We start from the raw sequence: 22,751 nt of genomic DNA on the forward strand, positions 1-22,751 counted from the left end.
CCTTACTTCCCCTCACTGAATAGAGTGCACTGATTATATCCAGTGGATGGCAATGTCGTAAAATTATATATATTGCAGTCTGAAAACCATAAAAAAAAAATGTATTGTCCTGACACGTCTCTTCAGACATTTACTAGCTACATGGAAAGCCGACTGATGAGTTGTTGGTGAAGAAAAAAAGATTGAATTTCATGTTAATGTTCTACCTTCCTTAACAATTGTATTTTGGTTGACAATAAAATATATCTCAATGTTCTCCTGAAAAATGTGTGTGACAGCTCAGATAAATTTTTTTCAGTTAGGTTTAACAGAACTGGTTTCTAACATTACCTCAGCATCACTCCTGCACAAGAACATGTCGTCTGTTTTCTCACCAGACTAAACTGCACGTGTTTTACTTTCAGACGGGCATATCTTCAAAGTCACCTGCTCTTTCTATTTCTGCCATAGCCCCTGCTTAGCTCATTGGAAGAACACTGCATTAACTAACTTCAGCTATCTAGATAGGTAGATCGCTATAAATATTACATTTTACTCTATTTACCACAGTAAACTTGACTGTATTCTATTTGATTTACAGTGACGGTTCTGTAATACTCTTAGTCTATGCCTAGAATTACCCTGACTGGGTGAGTCAACCGCCTGGTTGCCTTACATATCCCGCTTCCTAAATGTGTGAAAACAGTTGCTGAATCAGGATCCAGGACCACAATTTTACCAATAAATATTTTTGAGCAAATGTATTTTTCAGTGGAACTGTTAAAGGATTTATATTGCGTATTTAATATAAAAAAAACAAACAAAGAGACCTATTGCACACTGTAGGGATTAATTTTTAGATTAGTTGATTACTCTAATAATTTATTTTTAGATTACTGTAATGTGAGTGTGTTAGGAATTCTAATCATTTTTCCAAAATAAAAAACTTTAATATCGCAATATTTTCTTTTTCATACTATGTGTTTAATTTTTCTTAAACACATAGTATGAACCTAAGGGCACTATTCTGTAATAAAAATCGTCTAGTGTTAACAGCTTTACATTAATTAGATTAGATTAAATAATAAAGTGCAACACGTTTAACGATCTAACAAAATAAATAAAACAATGCCAAATTTAAGTCACTTCCCGGAGGAACACTAAAAAAAGTTTTACAGTCTAACATAAAATGATTTTACATTATTTTTGGAATCTTTTTTTTGGTAAAACAAGTACATTCTTTAAGTAAAACAAGTGCAGTTTCAGCAAAAGTTAACTTTTTCCTAACAAAATGACTCAAATGTATCCATACATATTTGACATCTGTTAATAATCTGTTGTCGAAAGAACACAAGGGGCTGTGGAATTGATGACCCTGTGCTGTGGGTGGCTCAGAAGCAGGGTACCTTAAACACACATGATCTATAATTGGTTAAAGAGACTAAAAGACTACGCTCTGACTGGAGTTTTAGAGGCACAAACGACACGTAGCCTGTGGTACCGAGAAGAGCTAAAGGTAGCTACACTGGACGATTAAGAAACGGCTAACCGACGTAATCAATTGCGTTGCCGCAGCCTTAGCACACTGTGAAACCCTGTCCACCACATCAATCATTTAGCCATTATACTGAACTGATGCGAAGGAAATGCATCCAAGAATATCAGCATTTGACCTTTCGAGGGACAGCAGACAGCATTTCCCTATTTCAATTCTCTGTACTGTCTTTTTTGGTCTTTCCCTATATACACACACAACACACAGCACACACTCACGCACAGCACTTTTTCTATCAGTCCCACTCCACCCAACCAAACAACTGCTTATTTATCTACCTACTTTATACCCATGTTACATCCACAACTTCCTACACTAGCACTGCTTCACAATGATCCGACAGCAATCAAGGAGGCACCTAGCCCAGTGATCTCTAGTAACACCACTGCACAGTAGATTTACTACCTATATGTTCCACAGGAATTCATCATTCCAGGTTCAGCATTTCACTGCAGAAGGGCCTGATTGGGGCAGTAGCACTGGAATCCTGCCTGGAACCATTCTGAACCCCTGAACTGGAGTCAAGATGTTTTAGGTGATATCCAGCTTGAAAAGAAATCAGACCAGCAGTCTAATCTCTATCTAATTTCAGAGTTGAAGGACTGAGGAGGCTTGCTAGGAGGCTGCTGAAGCACAGAGAAAGCTGGTGGAGAGTGGGAGGTGCTCTGGCCACTTCCTCTTGTGCAACACTTCCTCCCATTCGGAGCAGCCTTCAGGTTCCCGTCCTGAACCGTGACTTTACAATCTTAGCATGCAGACATCAGTGCTGATAGTGTGCTAGACAAAAAGATATACTGTGATCTTCAGAGTCTTTGCTTTGAATTTCCTTTCACTGACAAAACATTTTAATTTGCTGCCATTTAACTCCGGTCATTTGGACAGAAACAGTGCAGTGAAGTGCTGGCTCATGCCTCATGTGACCTGCTAGAAAAGAACTGACTAGTTGAACCACGCTTCACCATGAAACATGATCCCCTTCCCCTTTTAAATAAAACATTATAGCTATTACACCGGAATTAGGAAGTGTATGAAAATTACCCTAGAAGCACAAGCAGTGTACTTTTCCCATTTAACTAATGAGCCAAAACCTCCTGCTTTACATGGTAACTTTTAAAACTACATGATGGAGAGATACAGAGATATAGGTTTACGGTTTGTGTAGTTCATATACATTGAGGCCCATATTTTTCATGATTTTCTAAAGTGTTTTTCATCACTCATGATATTATCAGCATAACAACTTGCGTACCGTCCCTTGTTTGGTCCTCTTCTGCTTCATTGACAACATTCACTTGAGTTTTATGGACGGCACAAGTTTGTGCAAAAGCCTCAGATGAGTCTCTCTAATCTACCCAAGAGTTGTCTGAACATGAGCTTCAATGTAAGAGATAAGAATCAAAAACACATCTATTAAACGCTTTACTCCATCACTGTCAAAATCTTGCTTAAATCTGAATATTTACCCAAAAGTGAATGAGGATTACTTATTCTTTGTTTTACTTTCTTAAACGTCCCTCATTTAAATGATTCAGTCTTTTAAATCTTTGTTGTTTTTTCTGCCTGGGTTAATGTGCTCTCAGGCTTGTAGGCCTCACTGTATGCTCTACTAAATAACAAGGACTTTTGTTGTGATTCGAAAACCTCTGATTAAATATTCCCTTAGAAACATTTGGTGCAGCTTCCAGGGCACAGCGATGACAACACGGCATTCACCTCACCGGATGACATCTTCATGTGACCACACTTACTTCTGTATGCCTAGGGTCAGAGCACAGAGCCAATTCCCACAATTTCCCCTTTTTGAATTTAGTCGACACACGTTTTGCTGTAAACAGTCGCTCATAAAAAACGGCAGCCCATAAAACAAAATGATCCTGAGTTCCTAAGCCCAAAAAGCTGTGTTAGAGCAGAGAAACCAAAATGTGCGAGGCCAAGGGTACTTCTGCTCTGTGGCTACGCTATAAGAATCTCTTTTGAAAACGTAGCAAAGCTCAGCGCAAGTGGAAACTTCAATGCAGTCTATATCAAGACTAAATCTTGAATAAATGTAATGTGGAGAGATCTTCCTCTAGTGTGCCCTTTAAGTCAGTAAAGTCACGGCCATACATTAAAGCAGCAGAGGACGGGGGATCACTAAAAGGGAACAGGCTCCTCAGGGCTACATGAGTAACACACTGCTTAAATCAAAGTATCCCACTGCCGAACCCCGCCGGCCCTACAGCTCTGTCTCTTCAGCCTTTGCAAAATGTACTCAGTGCTGACAGCTCTCTGTTACATGGTCAAATTACAAAGAACGTTCAAAAATGTGTATTCTGTTATGCTGTAGCAATGCATCCCATCAGTCTCACTGGTTTAACAGAACTGATGTTCAGGCTAATGAATGCAGATGTGCCCACCAACGTGTGAGGGTTCAGAAAACTCCAGAGATGACTGTGGCTCTGCAGTAGGAGGTGAGTAGGCATATTTACAGCAGATACATCAACGGTTAATCGACTCATTTTAGACAGAGTATCTCTTCCCAGAGTGTTGGATTACCTTTAAAGGTAAGTGTTACCCACAGGGATGCACCGATCCGGCCTTTTCAGTTCTAATGCGATACATAAACTTTGCATATCGGTCGATACCCGATACCAAATTGCCATTTGTCCTTTTTTTGTTGTTTTTAATGATCAGTTCCATGGATCGGCCTAATTATCCGATACCCGATCCAGCTAATTTTCTTAATATTGGGACAGATACCCGATCCTAATATCGGATCGGTGCATCCCTACTTACCCATGGTGGGCCATCGAGCCATCAAGGTTGCTAAACATTAGTTTAGTTAACTGGATATCTGACGATGCTAAAGCATGCCGTAGATGTAGATAGATTAGGCTCTTCTACTATCAAGACAAACAGCAGGGTTTTAACAAAAGGTGTGACTTGACTCAATGGGGCAAAGCTGGAATCCCACAAGTTCACAAAAAGCACCATTTAATTGCGAAGCCAGCTCACATTTCAGTCCTAGTCATGTTGAAGAGAGTCGTTTTGTGGTACAGTGTCTTGTAGGGAAGCAAGGAAACGGCTCTCAACACTAAGCGACATACAACTGGGGTCTTACAACAGACAGGCGTTCAGTGTTGAAAGGCAAAACCATGCTGCCCGGCCATCTATACAACACCGATGCATTAGCAGGAGGCAACAGCTTGCAGATTGGTGGAACCATTGTAAGTTAGACAAGTGGCCCCAAACACTGGTCTTTCCGGCACATTCTGGTAAAAACTAGCGAATAAGGTTAATAGTTGCATTAGGCCTGATTATGTAGTGTAGTCTTTCACAGACTGCTTTGATTAGAATTTACGACTGAATATCCCTTTCCATGCCTTCACTGGTCGGTGTTCTCTCACTACAGTGCCCAGCATGAATTATGCAAATTTGTCATAGAACCGCTGTGAATCCAGACTGCTAGCTGCCACACTATAGATGAATAAACGCAACCAAGCTAGAGTTGGCATTACTTTACTTAGTCGTTTTAGAATTTCCATCCACCTTTAGAGCTGGTCTTCAGCAGGGGGGGCTTTCCCAGTCTTTAAACCAGAAGAGCTCTAGAATGGGGGTGGGTAAATTCCAGGGTGGGCTGATTTTCCCTGCTTAAACACACCTGATACAACAAAACACAACTGATACAGCTTATCACCAGGTGTAGTCGTTACGTCAGACCCGAGAAAACACCAAACTGAGGGAAGACATTTATAAATAATAATAATAATAATATTAATATTAATAATAATAATATATATATTTTATATATATATATATATATATATATATATATATATATATATATATTTTTTTTTTTTTTTTTATTATTTCACCCAAAACTCAAGGTTCCGATTAGATCAGGGTTTTCATGTCACAGATCAGATCATTTGGTTGTAAGACTTAAACACAGTGAAGAACTAACTAATTTTTCTGTATAGGAGGCTCCTCTCAAAAAGCAATCAAGTCTGGATCCAGAATACAGCCAAATGACAGCTCGAGATGGACAACACTATCAGAAGATTAGACCGTGACTCAACACTCAGAGAAAGCTTCCATTACAGAGTCAGCAGCCTCGCTTTAATGAAACTGAATCTATCACAGTGAAGGAAGATGTCCTAAAATGACCTCAGAGTAACACCAGATATTGCACATGTTCTTATCATCATCAAAAGACAGAGCTCCGTGGTTGGGACATGGGTGTCATGAATGAGTATTTCATCTGAACTGCATGTGTACATATCTGCCAACTGTGTGCCAGCAAGAACCAGGTGACACAATACGTATCACGGTTCAGGGGTTATGATTTGATATAATGTGATCTATTGTGATACTGTGAGCAACGTAGGACATTTTATGAAAACTGCTATAGTATACAAAACAGCACCATATTTGATGGGGAAAAAATCTCTCTCTCTCTCTACACACACACATATATACACACACACACACATATATATACATGACTGGCACAGAGTCGGTTATACGAAATGGATCGTTTTTTTAAAGTCATGTTTTTTGTGGGTGGAAAACTTAGTTTATTCCAATAAAAGGAACTATTCAGGCTTATAATACTGCAACATATCTGCTGCATATCAGTTTATGAGCCCCTTTCCACCATGAAAGATATGATTGAGCTGTAAGCCTACACAGCACACAGCATCGTAACTACCTAACTAACATTAACGCAGTGGTATCAGAGCCACAGCTGCAAAACGTGTGGCATGGTGTTCAAGTATTATTCATGGAGGTCATGGAGGTGTAACTATGAATAAGCCAGAGAGTGAGAGGGATGTGTAAAGCGAACTGTGTTTCAGTGTTTATTTGTCTGGCTGAGTGCGCACACACAAATGCTTATTTTCCACAGTTACAATCCGGAAAGGCACTAAACCTTGTCACATGGTGTCAAACTGGGTTCCAGGCCACAGCACTGCAGAAATCAACACTCCATCTGCATCACAAAGGTCTTGTAGCTAATTGGCTGAGGAGTAAAATGGGTTAAATGAACGGGCTCATGTCTAGCATTGTTTGTACTTGTATATGGCAATGGTCATTGTCCTTGGGGTAAGCTCCTTCTGCCTGTACCGTGTGCTCGATTCAAATGATTCAGCAGAAATCAAGTGGTCCTGATCTCCAAAGCCATAAGGTTGAGATAAAACATCAGTGCATTGTTTTTGTTTTGAATCATTTAAGTAGGAAAAAAAGAACCCACCATGCAAAAGTTTAGACATCCCATTAAGATTTGTGCACAGCACTTGTGAAATTATGAACGGATGAAACGGATGCCCACACAAAGCAGGACACATACAAGTACAGCAAAATAAGTTTAATTAAGAAGTGACAAATAGCAGGAATGGCTTAGAGATCTAGAAAATCAGAAAGCTTTCCAAAACAACTGCTAAGAGAACTCTCAGAAAGGCAAATCCACACCCGAAAAACCTTCTGCGTCCTCACCGCAACAGAGCAGTTTTCAAAGGAACATCTAAACAAGCTTACTGCATGGACCAAGCAAGTTGTGTGAACTGATGAAAGTTAAAACAGAACTAGTAATGAGCTGTGGTATCTTTGAAGAAATAATATATATATATATATGTATATATATATATATATATATATATATATATATATATATATATATATATTCATGAAAATCATGCATGCTTTTGGGCTTGTGTTGCAGCCAGTAGCACAGGAAACATCAGTGATGGACTGAAGAATACATGCATTTAAACATCAAGCCACATGAAAGCTGAAAATGACAAAAAGATGGCTTCCTCTTAAGGTGTGCAAGTTGAGCTGGGTGATATGTTAAAAATTCTATATCTCGATATTTAAAGACTTTTTCTGTGACACACAATATTTATCTCAGTACATGTAATCAAAGACTAAACACAAAAGTAGCGACAGATTCTTAAAATCTACTATTTAGATACTCCCCCACACTGAGTACAGCATATTCTGCTCTTCATCTAATTAAACCAGTCTAATTACACTGTTGCTAATCATTTAGCACTAACGGTGCTTAGAAAACCATATTATCATCACAATAACAAAATACATCACTTCCTATGATAAAATATCATCATATTGCCCAGCTCTACCTAAATGTCATCAGAAACCTGGGGAAATACTTCAAAAGAGCAGTGCACTTTCCAAGAAGCCTATCATTTATATGCACTGCTCATTTTCAGCCATTTATTTAAGAGATTTAGTAGTGCTCCAAATTTTAGAGTACCAAACCCAACCATGACATGGAAGAACCCCTAAAAAAATGGTGTTCGAATGATCCCTGATGATCATTGTGATGATTCCTCATCCAAGGCAGAGCTGTATTCTATGTAAAAAGGAGCAGTAGAGAGCTAAAAAAGAGAAGACTGGTCACAGATTTGACTGAGTGGACTGATGTGCTAGCTGAGCCGTTAAGCTGTAACCATTATTTGCACATTGTTTCCTTTTGTACAGTTCATTTCCCCTGTCCTCTTCTTCTTGCACCAGATCAAGCATGTCAATTCTTTCTTTTCTGAAGCCTTTATGACTAATCGTGCAATAAATGGCACCACTCACTCTAATCCCAACTCTTTGGCCCACCCTCGACAACCTTCTTCTTCTATAATACAATTAAACTTCAAGCCTACAAAGTGCACCTATATGGTAGAGGTTTCAGATAAAATGGGCAATACTGTAGGTACAGGCAACTGCAAAGCAGAGTAGGTTGGGATGTGAATACAATACACAATACAGATTCAGTGCAACTAACAACTAACCTCAGTGGACACGCCACTTAACTTTCAGACCTTTCTTGAGCTGAAACTGGCGCATCAGAGCAAGGAGATCACTGAACGGTGCGGAGCAGGTCTCAGCATTGTTCACTGGTTGTTGGTGTGGGAAACTCTGTGAGGCTTAGCTAATGTGCTTTATTTTTAAAAGGCCCACAATCACTGGAGGCCTTCTGGTTTCCAGATGAATATGTTAACATGTTAACACGCGTAAACCAACGGGTTGCCTCCATTCATTGTTAATCAGTAACTCTGGATGAGACATCCCTTTAACGCTACTGGGTTCATGTCATCTGAAACAGTTGGAAACCTTCTGATGCCTGAAAGACAAACTCGTCTCTTGTCCGGTGGAGACGTGTGCAAATTGCCCTGCTGCTTTTCTATTCTTTCACTGTGCTCATGATGTCCTCATGAAGGTGGTTCTCAACTTTCTGTTGACGTATGCAACCACAACCCTCTGTTAAACTTCTCCAATTACTTGCCTCAGCTTTATGCACTTTTTTTATTTAGTATCCTTCAAATGTCAGACAGTGTGGGCTTCGTTTGGGCTGGACATAATAAGCTACATTAGTGACTGGGGTGTTCACAGTGGACACTGTTCCCCCACGTATGATTTTTATTATGTTTATGTTTGTCCAGACTGGCTACACAGATATAACATCTACGACATTACACTTTTTTTTATTAAATTAATTTGATTTGCACTGCTAGTTTCAAAATGTACCTACACTCCTCAGACTGTATAGGTCTCCAAAAACAGGGGGTCACATAAAAAAAGACTATGTGAGTTCACAAACACCTGTTAAATATGTCTATATGTTCAGCCTACAGCAGACCTGCTCTACCCCTTCGAGCTGAAGTTATAGTTTTATGATAATTCACAACACAGAACACATCAGAAATAGTTAACTGGTGTAACTTGTTCAAAGCTAAGAGGCAGATAGACTCTAAACACTAGTCCCTGTACTAGTACTGCCACAAGAATAAAACTCTCTGGAGCAGATCAATATGAACCTTTTGGCACCATGCATTTAAAAATATACAAAAGTTAATGAATATGACAAAAATAGACAAAATTATGTAGACATTTTTCACCAACATGCTAATACTATGATTATAAAAAAAGGAAAAATAAATTAGCATACCAAATCACATGACCTTGTAGGCTAGTAGGTAGTGTTTGGCGATACGGTACAAAATTGCCACTGGTGCCACATTTAGGAAATAATAATATGAGTAAAATGACTTGTCAGTGAGGTTTTTAAGGATACTGACAATACCCACACACTCACGATATACTCAGAAAAAAATTATGACACTGCATTTTTTCACAAATATATATATATACAAAAATCTAAATGTATTAGAACTCATGCTAGCTAGGAAGGTGGATGAATTATACTACTAGCTTTACCGGTTACCGGGTGGGTCGGCACCTGCGCAATAACGATGTGAGGTTTTTGGTACATAAACCCACACAAGTGTAATTATGTGTTGGATGAGGGCCTTTAATTTTCCTATATTATATAGGCAGCCTCATAAAAGGAGCACTCTCCGACAGGAGAAGATCCAGGCAGGAGACGAGTCAGCTTCACAAACAAGTCTGGACATCTTAAGTTTCACTCAAGCCTAATCCTTTATTCACACGGGCCACACGTTTATTTCCTCACTTTCAAAACTCCAGGCTACGGTCAATCATGCCAGCATTTCAGACTGCAGTGCTTTCGTAATCGTAGGCATTCCTCTGCTTTCGTAATCCCAGGTCAGTGGCTGCATATTGAAAGGATCACCCCTATCACTGCATAAGCCAATTCCTGCGTCTGCCCGTGCAGCCGATCAGCTGCTGTGGTAACGCGGCGTATATGCTTGATGAGCTCGTCAACACGCGGCACTCCAGAGACCTGACGAGCTCTCTCTCAGAACCCCTGAATACCTAACGAGCACTTCAGAACGTTGCCGTGGCAACAGCTTGGGCCCCATGCTGGGAGAGGCTGAAACGCTGCTAGCAGAAGACTGAGTCACAAAGCCTGTCTGACAGAGTGAGGCCAATCACTTTGGAAAGAGAGTCGCGTAAGCTGTGCGGCCTAAGCTCTGCGGCCTAAATACCACCTATTAACTCCAGCAGCAGCAGAAGCCAACTGAAACAGCAAAAACAGCAGCAAATATGCCCTGATGTGGCAGTGAGGCTGGCACTGTGATGTGCTGATGGAGCCGCAACTCACAGAGGAGTTCTAGATAGAAAAAGAAACAAGAACAGGACAGAAACAGGTATTTTATGGTCAAGAGTAACGGAAGAACAAAGGAAAGAATGAACGAACCCTGGTCTGGTTTGTACATTTTCTAAAGGCTGCATTATAAAATGAACAGTTTCAATTCTGAACCGTGATTGGCTGAAATACATTCAAAGCTGTTGTAAAACATGTCAGCAGTAAATAAATAAATATAAATAATACAAGTCTATGCTTAGGCTACAACTACCTTAACATGCCATACAAGTCATTTATCAAGCATTTGAAATTGTTACTCGATGTACACATAGTAAGTAATAGGGCTGTGCATAGGAAAGAACCTGACAATATGATTCACATCACATTACAGAGGTTATGATTTAATATATAGCAGCATATAAAAAATCTTAGTAAAGAAAAGTTTCCTATTTCTCAAACCAGCAGTGGGATCTGAACATACAGTACAGATCTGAACATACAGAGTACAACACTGCTTTCTAGTGTTTAGGGTTTAAACACAACACAAAATGAACCACTGTCTGACACCAATCTTTACTGATAAACTATTCTTTAATAATCCATTTCTTACACCTCCACTAAGTATTGGACTTTAGTTGGGGCAAAAAATGCCAGAATGTTGTTTTTACCACCCTGTTACATTGCCTCAGAATGGGGAGCCGGATGTGCTGATGTGTGAGGACACAAGCCCTATCAGGCTCAGCTTTTAGCCTAGCACAGACTCTTCATCCTGAGACCTGGCTTTCTCGCAGGGCGCAATGCTTTTGAGTTCCACTTCTGATGTGTGGTTAGGTCTAGCCTGAGGAAGTCCAGTTAGTTTGTTTGAGCCGCCTGGTTCACACAGCAACTAAGTTTCCTAGTCTGGCACTGACGTGCTGCTTATCTCAGAAAGCTGACTAAAAGTTATAAAACACTACATATTTGTGTGGCTGTTGGAGTCGAGTTGGAGCTTTAAGTCTCAAAAGGCTTTGGTTACAAAAAACATAGTAAGGACTTTTGTTAAATAAATACATTACATAAATTATCAATAATCAGAACAAATAAACCAACCTAATAAGAACAACAATAAAAACTATAAAAATTCAGAGATCATGGTTTAGTTTCTTCGTTAGGAAATTGGGCAGTACCCAACAGTGGTCTGTGCAGTAACGCTCCTAAACAGAACTTACCCTTCAAAAGGGCCTCTTTTTGTAGGGTTGGGTGTGTGTACATTTCAGGGTGATAAAATGAGCCAAGATGGTTATGAAACAGTTTTGAGAGGTTCAGAGATTCACGGTTTGCCACTTTTTTATGTATCGAGCAGTCATTATTTAACTGCTCCAAAGTAAATACAGTTTTACACCCTAGGCCACCTTTAAGACATAACCAGCACGGGAAAGGAAGTGCACATCACTGCGAGCCTAGTGCTAACACAATTAGCGGAAGTTAGCATTGTGGCAGTAGCATTTGGATAAAAATAAAGACTAGTTCCAGACCAAAAATATCTATTTAAAAAAAAACATGCTTAGATTGGCTAACATTAGCAGAAGTATCGGGACACCTGATCATTAATTTCTTCCAGTTCCAAATCAAGGGTGTGTGCATAGTCTATATATCTGTCTCTACCGTCCAGGGAAGGCTTTCTATTAGATTCTGGGGCATTATTGTGAGGATTTGATTGCATTCAGTGACTAGCACACTACTTAGGCCAGGATGTTGGAAGATGACCACCAGCCCTCATTCCAGAGGACACAGTTTCACTGCTCCACAGCTCAATGGTGGGGGGCTTTATACCCCTCTAGACCAAGCCCAGAGTTACAACTCAGGACAATTCTATTGCCAATGCTTCTCTATAGGGACTAGACAAGCTGTGTGTGCAAATCATCAGCAATGGGTGCAACTTTGCTGCTACATTCATACTTTCATTAGAAAGGGTGTCCACAAACATGTACATATAGTGCATTATGACAGGCACACATTTATGACATCAAAAATAATACATAAAAGTACATGTAATTACTATAATATACCATCCTTTAATTATGTTTCTACAGCAGTTGTGACGTTACCTGCCAGGGCCACTCAAAACCCTTGGCGGAAGTTGCCAATAGGCCAATTTCATGCTTATTTCCACAGACAGCATCACCACATTGACAGGATGTCTGTTTTTTTTTAACTTTGGTTTAATGATTATGTGATGGTACACAGCGTTCATGGTTCTGGCACCCAAAATTGGCGACTATGTGCAAAAATGCCATAACAGAAATCTGAGAGCACCGTTTAACCTCATTACACATCCTTTCAGAGTTGGGTTTTTTAAACTGATGATGTCTCCGACCACAAAATGTAGGAATTTTGGCACATTGTAAACACTCTAGCTCAGATTTTACTCAACCTGTTGTGCGGCCCTTGTGAAAGCTGAAAGCTGAAGCAGATTGTGCGTCATGTTTTTAGCTCCACAGCCTCAAACCACCACGTCTTGATTTTTTTCCCCCTGACACACTTGTAGTGTCAGTAGTGGCGGAAACAATACAGAAGCGGAGGTCATACAGAAAGACTACTTTGAAGCTTCAACCGCTCCTGCTTTCAGAGAAGTTTTACATCTTCTGCAGCAGAGATCTGAGATCTGAGATCTGCTTTAGATACAATTCCACCTAAAAGAAAGTCTCTGATTTATCACCCTTCATTTTTTAGACATTACAGCAGCCACAATTGGTATTAATAACAATACTACTACTACTACTAATAATAATAATAATAAAACCAAAAAGCAAACAAATTATTTATTTTGAATAAAAACCATATATAATAATAATAATAATAATAATAATAATAATAACAACTGCAGATCCTGTGCACCGCTAGCTTTAGTATAAAAGGGCTTAGCCTGTAAGGGGCAAACTAATGTGTTGCTTTTTATCATTCAGCTTTTTGGTGGTACATTTTCACCCAAATTCATTTTTCCAATCTTTTAACACTTCAAAAAGTCTAATGTACAATTACAGACTACAAGTCAATCAAAAGTGTAAAGAGCACAATCACTGTACATGCATATGTACACACTCACTGTATTTATTCATTCATTTATTGAAAAATGTGATACTACTCCTTCCTCACATATGACTTGGTTCAAAAATCTGTTTACACCTAAAGTTACGTAAAGTTATGTAAAGTGTATGTAAAGTTTATGTAAAGTTTCCATTTTGGAGAAGAGCTTTATGCTGACTTTATGCACGACAACGCTCGTAGCTTAAAAGGGTCTGAAATACGAGGAGAAGCCTGTCCGGACATCTTAACACCACAGTGGAAAAACACCACGCCGGTCTGGGAATAGTTTAGAAAGTGCTAGTCCTACTTTCTGCTGGACAGCATGGAGAATGCAGATGTGGGAAGAGCATGACTGCTAAACAATAGAGGTGTGACATCACTGCAGGAAGTAACCGGACTTTAATGCTCTATATGTAAATATCAAACACTAAGACATGCCTGTGTATTTATAGCAACACTGAGTGGTTTTATGCAAAAGGCACTTTGCATGTTTCCATGTTAAACCTGCAATACTGATTGCACCCGTTTCGTACAAAGAAACACAGTGTCAGCGTTCCGGCAGCAGGACACTGGACCGCGGACGGAAGAATGCAGAGAACCGCAAACAACAGTCCTGATTAAACATATGTGGAAGTGATATCAGAAGTCCTTCCTCCAGCACAGGCACCAACACACACCAGCTTTGTGTTTCACACCAATAAAACAGCATAAACGCATCACGCTGATACACAGCTGCTCAGACAGAAATGCAACATACTTTGGACAAAAGTATTGGGACAAACCTGCTTTTGTTGGAGTAACTGTCACTACTGTACAGAGTAGGCTTTCTGCCAGATTTTAAAAGACTGCTGTGAGGATTTGACTGCATTCAGATATCTGGATTTTTTACTATCACCACCCACCCCATCTGCAACTCCCCAACTCCCCACAAAAGTATCGGATGGAGCTGGGGGGCTTTATACTCCCCTCTAGCCTACGCCTGGCATTAGGCATGATGCTAAAAGGTTCATGTTTGTCTGCTAAATTATTTCATTAGAAGAGGTGTCCACAAACACTTACATACAGTGTATCCTTCCAAATAAGTAGCTTCTTGTTCTAAAGTTCAGTCATACACTGGTCATAACAAGAGCTGTGTGAAAATGTTGTGGCCATGGAAAAAACTCCAAGACGGCAGCTTCACAGGACTTTATATAACCTTATTATATAACAATATTTAATTCTGGCTGGAGCATTTGTATTGACTAATAGTCTATTGATTATTACGAGCCAATGTAAAGAACAGCTGCAGGATTCACACTGGGTCAAAAAGTGAAAAACAGTGTACTAACAGTGTAATTAGACCGCTTTAATTAGATGAACAGCAGCAGATGCTGAATAAACTTCGCTGCACTCAGTCTGGGAGAATATCTGAATAGTAGTGTTTAAGAATCTTTTGCTACTGATGTGTTTAGTCTGTGATTACATGCATCATGAAATACTGTGTATCATAAAACATGTTTAAAATATTGTGCTATAGTTTTTTATCATATCTCCCAGACTTAGCAGATCTCGGGTTTTTCTTTCTGACAGCGCCGATATGCAGGCTGCATCTACTATACTACCACACTACCACTCTGTCTGTATCCCCTTTCCCCTCTGCATCGCCACAGAGAAGTGATATTATGCACTCTGGAGGTCTCTGGAATGCCTAAACCACTTGAACAGAATGCTACACCATCCTGCTCGCTAACGCATCTTTATTATGCTGCATATCGAAGTCAAAGTCAACTTTGCATAACATGAAATATAAGCAGCCAATCAGAAATACATTCAGCCATACATTCTAAACAATAAATCAGACAAAACACTGAACAATACACCACACATCCAGTAAGCACCAGACAGCAGAGACCAGACAGTGGACGGTGGATGGTGGATGGTGGGATGGGGGAGGTATTTTTGTCATTGCTCTATTATTACATCTATCTTAAGACAGTCTGCTCACTGGCCCTCTCTCTCGTGCCTAATGTGTGTTTACGTGCAATTATGCGCATCTCTACCGTACGTTTTGTCAGTCTGTCTGTCTGAGTAGTGCACACTGCTAATAAGTAACAGTCTTTAGCAGCCTGGAACATTGCCAAAGAAACAACCAATCTATATCTCTAATTAGCTTTCTCAAGCAAATGGTTTCTTTTTTACGATAAATGTTTTAGGGCTTCAGAGAGGTTGTGGATGTAGGCTATGAGAACTAAACTCGTCAGTATTAGTTTTTGTGCTCTTTTTTTTATGGTTCAATTTTCCAATACCAAAAATAATGCAAATGTTGCAAAAGCATTGCTTTTCCAGAAGAAATATCCCGTTTCACATTAATACAATGCCATGTGATGGATGTTTTTAAAAGGAACACTGCAAGTTTTCACTTCTTGCAGAGGCAGATATGTTCAGAAAAAGCTGCAGTCTTTGTAAATTGATAGCTCAGACAGTTTTATACAGCAAAGGGGTCTCTTGATGGAAAGGCCATGTATGAATAAGAGAAGCACAGGGGACTAAATGAGTCATTTTAGTGTAAACAGCAAAGACTGGAGTGGCTACATTGTCCAATAAAAAACAAAACAAAACAAAAACACTTTTTTAAGCCCTAACACGGTATGGTTTTACCCCGTTTATTTGCTCTGAAGGACAACATCAGGGTATCTACAATGCAGAGATAGCAGTTTTTGTTTGCTATCTAAACAATGGCCGATCATGTTAAAATGGTGGTAAAAGCTGAAAAGGACTTTACCTGGGTTACCTGGACCGTGCAATTTCTTACAACAGTTTATGTCATGGAAACAACCAGAAGATATTAGTTTTAGAGATGTTCAATGAAGCTGGTCACTTCATGTGAATAGTATCTGGATTATATCCTGAGAAGATTTAAGCCACATGCATTTACATTTACGGTATTTAGCTGACGCTCTTATCCAGAGCGACTTACAGGGTTACTCATATTACACAGGTGGGCCAATGTAGTGTTAGGAGTCTTGCCCAAGGACTCTTATTGGTGTAGCGCAGCATAGTCACCCAGACTGGGAATCGAACCCCAGTCTCCCACGTGGTGAGGTAGCTCACTAGCAGGTAGTGGTATTATTTGTTGCGCCACACCAACCACTGCATTTGCACTAGGAAGTCAAATGAATCTCTGTTTAGCCAGACTGAAATCCGACTGCTGTGCGGGATGGAACATGCAGATTATTACCGGTGTTTCGGTTGTACTAGGAGGTGTTTTGCTGGCTGTGTCTTGGAGAGACGGATACGTTTAGATTACTATTACATGGCTCAGATGCGTCTCAGACCCCGTTTGCACCTGATCTCTTCATGCGTCTTGAGTATCAGGATTATTTCTGTATAAAACCAATACAAAAGCAGATGTAAACACAACCAAGACGCTTTTAAAACAGATACAAACCACTTCAGGAGGTGTTCAGAGAAGCATCTGAGCCACATGTCACAGCACTGTAAACACAGAGATCGGACTTCAGTCTGACTGACCAAAGACGCATGTGACTACCAATGTCCATGCATGTAGTTAAAAATGCCATCCAGATACTAGGGGTATACCAGGGCTATACTTGAACGGGTTTGAGTGATCAGATTTGTATGGGTTTTTAAACACATCTTGGGTGTGTTTACACTTGCATTTCTATGTGGCCTGGCCTTTTCCTGACATAATCCTGATACTCAAGACGCATGAAGTGACCGGGTATAAACAGGGTCTTTGATCCTGAGAGGGATGGCACAGCCATTTGCCACAAGGCCAATGCTCCACTTGCTTAGATGACAACAGGTGATGAGAAATACCATGCACTACGTGTAATATGGAACACATAGCCTAGAGCAGCACTCTCGCCTTAAGTCTTATGCCAGGCCTACCCCAGACTGAAGCCGGGGTAATTCTGATGACACACACAGAAGCAGCGATGTGAAAGGCTGAAATATCCCCTCAATGACGCCGCAAATCCAGCGTGGAGCAAACGTCCCAATCTCAACGGGTAATCAGGCCGTTCTTCACCGTGCAATGCCAGAACAACGAAGTTAGCAGTCAACTCTCGTCCTGCTCAGTTTTAGCTACAGTAAATTGGAGAGATTATCGCCTCTCTGCGAGGGCAAGATGAATTCAGGTCAGGATCATAAGTGCATGTGGTTTAAATAAGGAACAGATCTGGTGCCAGGGACACATACAGACACTGTCACCACTGGCAAATGACAGCTGTCCTTTACAGTGTGAACATTTCATGATGAATGGACACTTTGGATCACAGCATTGAAGGGCAAGTTCAGCAAAATTTGCCAAATTAGAAGCAGTCAATGTCATTTGATTTGCTCTGAAGGACAACATCAGGGTATCTACAATGCAGAGATAGCAGTTTTTGTTTGCTATCTAAACAATGGCCGATCATGTTAAAATGGTGGTAAAAGCTGAAAAGGACTTTACCTGGGTTACCTGGACCGTGCAATTTCTTACAACAGTTTATGTCATGGAAACAACCAGAAGATATTAGTTTTAGAGATGTTCAATGAAACTGGAATTATCATGTTCCTGTTTAGCAAAAAAGGCATTGGACTGATGTGCAGATTAGAAACTGATATCTGATGCTGAACTTCAGCAGAACAAACATGAAGCTTTCTGTGACACTTATTCAGACAGATGGTCTCCCAATGTGTACATGGATATGTATGTGTATTGTAAAGGTGAATGTAGCCCAAAAACATTACAAGCCTCGTCAATCAATTACGATTTGTTGCTCAGATCGGATTAGGAAATTGACAGTTCACATTGTGATGAGGTTAGTTCCACAATATGCCTTTGTAAGCAAGTGATGATATCGTCAGTGCTTAAGGCACACTGATCAACTGCACGTTTTATTAGCAACAGTGTAACCAGTCCTGGTTAATTACAGGTGCAGCAGATTCTGAATAGCAGTTTTTATCAGTAGAAGCTACTGATGCATTTTATCTGAGATTATGTGTATCATGATAAATAGTGTATTACGAAAATGTCTTTGCAATATAATATTTTCACAGGCCCGGTGACTAAAACAAACTACTAAGGCACTGAACTGTGGCATTAACTAGGTGAAATCTGATATTCTGGGGTTCTGTTGAAGTAATTCACTCACTTAAGTGCACTTAAAGCAGCGTTACGTAGCATTTCTACCTTAAAATAACAACTTCAAAAATCATGATGATGCTCCACAGCCCCGTAACAGGAAAAATTGTGACTTTTATTATTCCTACTTTGGGCTTTGCACGGTGCTAATTGGACTATGTAACATTGGTGAAGAATTATGTAATGCTGCATAAGCCTAAGAGCCTATTAGTGCAAAATCCTGTACTATCACTCGACTGCGTCAATCCGGCTTCTTTCACTTTCGGTGACGGTTCTGTATCTCGCAGCTTGTAAACTGCACATGAAAAGCGTGTCCTTTAGGGGTGACTCAAAGCTCTATTCCCACTTCCCTGCAGTAGGGGGAGCCCAGGAGCAAGCAATTCAAATTCTTGCATAACGCTGCTTTAAATACCTAATATTTATACTTAATACTAATTTTTACTTAGCGATCTCAAAATGTAAGTATATCTCTCTATGTAATGTATATACCATGTCCCCCCCCCATACTGAAGCACCCAGTTTACCCCAACAAGATTAACAAAGTACTCTGTCTATCTATCTAACTTTGCATCAACGCAGGCACTTCAGCTGATGATCCCTTGCCGACAGCTCATTATCGCACAGAAGCTTGAGAGAAGGAGAGATTAAGGAGCAGATCACATCCGAGTGTTGCACCCCGCCACTTGAATGAAGCCTTGCAGCATGCTATGATGCTCAAGTGAGTTTGGCTGAGTTTGCTTTAATCCAGTCTGATGTAGCGCAAAAGAAATGCAGCCATTCAGAGCGCTCAGCATCCTCCCACTCGCACAGATGGGATGCCACACCGAACAAATGGCCATGCTGGGAACGGTCGTCAATATGGCTACGCTGCACAGGCGGCTAACGGCGCTGACACATAATGTCTCATAACCAGCAGCACGGTGACTTCCTGTGTTGTTTCTCCTTCCACTTTCAGAGTCCTACCTACATACCATAAAAGGGGAAGAAGGGGACACATGATAACGGGGTGGTTGGACCAAGCCGCTGTGAAGAGTTGGCGATGCCAGAAGAAGAGGGCTTTAACACTAAGAGAAATGTAAGGAGGGATCTGGGGCACTCTGAGAAGGGGGAAGAAGAAAAAAGCACTAGGGGTAAGGGTTGGGCCTATTACTCAACGCAGGATGATTTATGAATGTGGTATGGCACATGCCTTCCAACCTACCCACTTTCTTCCTACAAACGTGTGTGCATGTCCAAAGACACAAGAGGACCGACCACTTTGTCATGCTCACCACAAAGCCAGATCTCCACAGGGTGGCTCTCAAAACCCCCTAAAAAGGAGAATGGGGTTTCAAATTTTGAGCCCATGTTAGATTTGCATGACAGCAGTCCGGGAGAAGGTGGAAGGTGCTCAAAACCTACAGACATGCTGCAGGTCAGATGCTTGGGCAGCACCCAGACACAAGTGTTAAAGCCGGTCAGGTTTAGAAAAGCTCACAAGTGCGTAGGCCAACAGCTGAGCTTGGCTGAACTGTGCATTCAGAGCACTTTCCAGGCAGGATGGGCATCATCATCATCACACGTAGCTTCTGGACCTGCTAGAAGAGCACACTGCTCTGCTCCACATGCTCATCCGGTGCGAGTAGCCTAGAAAAGAGGTCTGGGCAAGTTATACAGAGCCTAGTTTCCAGCCCCATCCACCAATTCAGCACAGGCACAGCTTGTGTAGCTCGTGTCGGTGTGGCTTCCCTCCCCGTCCCTTCGCTTCCCTTCGCTGAAACCGGACCAGGCTGAACAGTTATGAGGATGCAGGCGCTCGGATCCAACACAGTAACCTGCATGAACTCTAGCTACTGCCCGGCTACCGTTAGGCTATTGTTGTCGCCGAGATAAGCCCTGAACCGCTGAAGTAACGTTCCCAGTACAGGCTTAAAAAGCTCCCCACAGCCCACGGGCCGTCTCAGCACCACGTTTAACAAGTTGTGGACACGTTCATGGGCCGCCACCGTCGAGTTCTAACCCCTAGCCCCTCCACCAACACCGCCAACACCGCTCCTCCACTGCCATGCCGCTGAGCTCTCGGCTGCACGCCCGGCTGAGCGCTCCCCCAGCCCGCAGCGCTCACGGCACAGCGCCGCGGCAGCGACTCGCGACCCGCGACCAGCGACCCGCGACCAGCGACCCGAGCCCAAAGCCGAGAGGCGAATTCGGACGTACCTTGAAGGGGGAACCGTGGAGAGAGCCGTATGGAGTCCGGGTCCCACGCTAAGCTCCGGCAAGAGTGATTCTCTCTCTCTCTCTCTCTCTCTCTCTCTCAGCTGTCTAACGGCTATTTCCGGGTTGTGAAACGTCACTGGCTCTTGGACAGGTTGGAAGAAAGGCAACACTGGAGGGAAAACACACACACATACAAAACAAAGCCAAACACTAGCCTGAAGTGGACTACCCGCCGACTGTTTACAGCAATTAACGGGTTGTATGGACTGTGCACTGCGGTTGTAATTCGCAGCAAAGCCGCTGCTGATTATCTACCACCCCCTGTGGCTCGCTGGAGCAACTGCTCTGACCGCCACACCTGACCGAGTCCCGTTATCCGGCCTACATACAACCACTACCTGAGGGTAGAGTTTCACCAAGCAGGGTTTCTCAGTTGGCCCCTTAAACAAAAAAACAGCTTTTCTCCTGTTGGATAGGCTTGGCTTTGGAGTGACCAGCCTAAACTGAGAAATCTTACTTATATAAAAAATAAACAAAAATAAAATGACCCTTGTCATCTCACATTTCTTCTGAAATCTTCTGCGAAATGATAATAAAGGACTTATCTCAATTGTTTTCTGGTATTTGTCTTATTTACCCCTGTGGGTCACTGGGATGCCCATCTTCCACCCCCTCTTCATCTTTTAGAATTAACCAGGCTGTTAACTGTACATATGCAAATCACTCTGTTCTGATTGGCTGCTCTGGAACCTTTCTAGGCTTATACACTCCTTATAACCTCACTGTGAGTGGGCGGAGCTACACTACTTCTGCCTGAATATTTCTAGCACACAAAACCTTGTCTTCTTCACTTTATGATCTAATGTGAGATCTGACAGCAGTTCTTTACATTGTGTCCAACGTTCAGGGTGACTGGACCAATAGCAGCCTGACTTCCATGTTCTTCAAGTTACCATTTGAGATACAAGGTTTTTGGTGGATGGCGTTAATATGTAAACGCTCCATTTAGGTGTGCCGGCTTGTCACGTTTTAAGGGAATAAGAGTAGAAACCCTGTGATGGTGCCACTTTAATTCAGTTTAATCAGTTTACTCTGTTACAGGTTTACCGGAGTTTAGGCTTGTGTTGATTTCAGGCAACTGACTGAGCCAGAGCTTTTCAGCACCAGTCATGTGCTGCTTAAATGAAGTGAACGTGTTTATATAAACGATGTCAAGTGAAGATATTAGTAAAAATAATTCAGCCCATTTTATTGACAGTGTTTCAGTGCTTGTCCGTGTATATGCACAGTTGAACACCTGTGAAAACAATGAATGTGAAAAGTGTCTGTATACTTTTGGACATGTCTGTGTATACAAGTAGAAGGATAGGTTGACAGGTTCACTGCTTCACAGTTTAATTCAATAATGCCATTATTTGTGAAATAATGAGCATAACAGGCAATGATTTGATTGGGGGTATAGGAACAGTGTGGGGGTCAGGAGGCATCCTTTACACACTTAACTGTAGATTATTACTCTTTCACAACTAATCATTAGTGCACAGAAAGTTTGAGGCAGGTGTAAATAAAATGGTCAGACTAGTCAGCTAGTGCAAGGTTGTGCTGGAGTACACCCTTAGGGTCAAGCAGCTTTTTTTGTTAATAAAAAAAAGAACATATGTGTACATATAATAGTAATAAGAACTATTTGTCCCATTACAATTATTTGGCTACATCTTTACTAATGAGTACCTACGGACATGAACTGAAGTCTTACAGACTAAAACAGATTCCCTAGTAAAAGCTGAATATTTTATTAGGATTTACCATTTAAATGTACAGTGTAA

General features: G+C 41.1%; 1 protein-coding gene across 1 annotated transcript in view; it reads right to left on the reverse strand.

The window, feature by feature from the left end:
* The window catches only part of fam49bb (family with sequence similarity 49 member Bb), a 68,126-nt gene extending 46,914 nt beyond the window's left edge, over positions 1–21,212 (reverse strand). The window contains exon 1 of the mRNA XM_072691009.1: positions 20,926–21,212. The gene's annotated coding sequence lies outside the window, so the exon portion shown is untranslated. The remainder of the gene's footprint in view (positions 1–20,925) is intronic.
* Between the last annotated feature and the right edge of the window lie 1,539 nt (positions 21,213–22,751).

Source organism: Salminus brasiliensis, chromosome 1, assembly GCF_030463535.1.
Source record: "Salminus brasiliensis chromosome 1, fSalBra1.hap2, whole genome shotgun sequence".
Taxonomy (NCBI): domain Eukaryota; kingdom Metazoa; phylum Chordata; class Actinopteri; order Characiformes; family Bryconidae; genus Salminus; species Salminus brasiliensis.